Below are 2,939 nucleotides of genomic sequence, written 5' to 3'. Positions count from 1 at the left end.
GAAAGGCTGTGCCTTCCCCCCTCCTTTGAGCACTATCTCCCTCTGCTGTCCTGCCGCAGCCCTGCGCTTGGGATCCACAAGGTGACCTCTGAAGTGGAACCAAAATAGAAAACTTGGAAAAGAAATACCTCGTAAAATTTTTCCTTGGCACTATTTGGTATCAGAAACATTTTAATGTCAGGAAGCATCAGTCCCAAACACTGGAGGCTTCCTGGTGGAAAGCACATAAATAAAGAACAGCTGGGAAATACATTTTCTCCTTATGGAGCTGCCCAATCAGGTTTCTATTACTAGTAAGAAGTAATAACCAGTAACAGCTTCTTCTCTGAGAGAGAAGTAACATGAATTTTTAAGCAGCAGGGATCCTTTAAGAGAGGGGAATATGAAATGTGTTCTCAGCTTTTGCCTTCTGATGGGAGGAAAACATGGAGCAAATGTCTGACCAGGGCAGGAGTAGTCCTTGCATATCCCAGTATCCATATGCAAGATATCAGGACTCAGAGGGCCAGTTCTGAGGATAGCCTGTGAGGTGTATGGGACTGGATAGCACCTCTGAGAAACCTTAAGGTTTGCTCTGTCAGCTTTCATTGGCACGAATGATTAAGTCCTGGACAGTTTGGTGATCTTCATCACTCTGTCAGACAGCTTGCTACCAGCCTCTCCAGGTGACTCTGGGCTCTTTTTTGTTTGCAGATCATCAGAACTCCTAATCCACTCTCAGTCCTGAAAGGTAAAGTGATGATGCACTTAGGATTTTGCTTTAATTGATATTTTTCCAGTGTTTTCATGAGAAAATCCCAAAGTTCATTTCTTTCCACACGCCCACAATGAGTATAATTTTCCTGAAGAAGTAAGGGGAGCTCACACTATGTTTGCAGTGTCAATACCTATTTTTATGTTTGCTATGAATGAACCCTGACAATGCTGTCGTGTGTGATACAACGCTCATTAAATCATCACAAGCATGAGGCTACAGTCTGGATGCTTTGCTTTTCCAAACACAAGTAAGGTAACAGTTTTCTGATTGAAGTGTTTTGAATTCTTGCAGGCACTGTATTAAGCTCTACTGTGATTTAACAGGGGCCAAAATTTGCTCCTGTTTGGTTGTGAATCTCTCAGCAGAATCTGTGTATGCACGAGGGCACATTTTGCCTTTTGCTATTTAATGTGCACATTACACTTCAAGTCTTTCTCTTAAATGTACTTAGTGTGAGACATAGTGAATGATACTTTATTTACATTAGCAGTGGGTGAGGTGTTGAAATTTTCATTATTCCAGTTTTTAATAGTGTTGAAAAAGGAATGTCATGTCAGCACCATTTTTTTTTTTTCTATGACCTCCAAAGTAGAAACACTGGGAGAATCTTGCTCCATACAAATTAGGACAGAGACTGGAGCAGAGGTTCAGCATCATTCTGTAGCTCTATGCAGTACTTCATGCATCCAATTAACTAATGAAATCTGAATAATGGGGGGGAGGGGAATAAAAAAATTTTTTTCCATAACATTCCCAATTTGCAACAGAGTAGAGAGTTCAGTCAGCAGCGGCACTGCCCTGCTGGAGTTACAGTGTAAAGTAATAAGCCAGGGTGCAGTGTCGGACTGGAGAGAAACCTGACCCACACACATTAATCTGTCTGTGTGGGTCCACGAGAACAAGGAGTTTTCAAGATCCTCTGCCTTGTTATGGATCCCAGTGGCTCCTTGGCAGAAGGCCAAGCCCATACATTAGCCATCTCAGAACAGCTTCCTCAAGTTTCTAGTGCCCAAATAACCTGATAATGTTACGCTCTTTCTGGCACTAAAAAGTCTTCCCTAAAAATTACATGTCTTTTAATTCAGTTGACTGGTTTAGCATTTCTACTTTTACCTCAGTTTGTACATAATTCTAGAAAACTATAAACTGAGAACAGAAGGGCAACAATTACACTGTGTCCCTGATATACATGGACCAAACATCTACACACTACTGAATTAGTATACTAATGATGTTACTGCTTTAATTAACCATGCTACTGTGCCTGTACTGGACTCTTTCCCAAGAACTGTTCAGGTTACTGCATAAGGCAAGGACACTGATTTTCCTTTAATTCTTTCTTTCCACACACACCCCCCTTTATTGACAGGACTGCCAAGTTCGGAGAAGAATCAATAACCAAGGATATTCACATAGGATAAGATTTACAATGCATGTTTCACAGACAGTAACAACTGGGACCTCGGAGCACTTACTGGAACCAACAAAATGACAACTGATATGTCCTCCAGTGGATCTATGTTAAGACGTTCTGTCTGCAGTAATTAAAAACTAGGTAATATCACCTGTGTGAAAAGCCCACCATAAAATCAGCTCCACTTAGCAGTGTAACTTGACATGTTGACTTTTTACATCAGCAGCTCTGTCCTCTAAGTCAGCCTCTGGCCCTGCTATGCTGAGCAGCACCTCCCTTATCTCGTATTAACTAAAGTAATAGGCTCAAGTGATCCCTCTTGTTTTTCCTACTATCTCTTTCCCTCAGTATTATGTATATGATGATGTGGTAACTCAGTAATTACATCTGAGAAAATTACACCTGAGTCAACACTCAAAATATCTTTTTATCACACATAAATTTTGTAGTAATTATATCTCTCTCTCTCAATTCTTTAAGCTTATTTAAGCAAATGGGTCTCATGCCAGTAAAATACCCAAGTTTTCTGTTGTGTACTTTTAGCTGTGCAAGACCTAGATATCACTGAGCACAAGGATTCCCTGGGTATTCATAGTGTATAGCGTAAATTAAATTGATTCTATTTCTTCCTATACTCCAGAAATACCCTTAAATTTCTAGAAAAATCAGAACATACACACACACACAGAGTCTGAAACAAGTCTTTTCCATATTTCTTTTATGCATATATATGTATGTACTGACTTCATGCAGCAACTTTTATGCAGA

The sequence above is a fragment of the Lepidothrix coronata genome, unplaced genomic scaffold (genome assembly GCF_001604755.1).
Source record: "Lepidothrix coronata isolate B3197 unplaced genomic scaffold, Lepidothrix_coronata-1.0 Scaffold328, whole genome shotgun sequence".
In the NCBI taxonomy this organism is placed as follows: Eukaryota; Metazoa; Chordata; class Aves; order Passeriformes; family Pipridae; genus Lepidothrix; species Lepidothrix coronata.
This window is presented reverse-complemented; position numbering follows the sequence as displayed.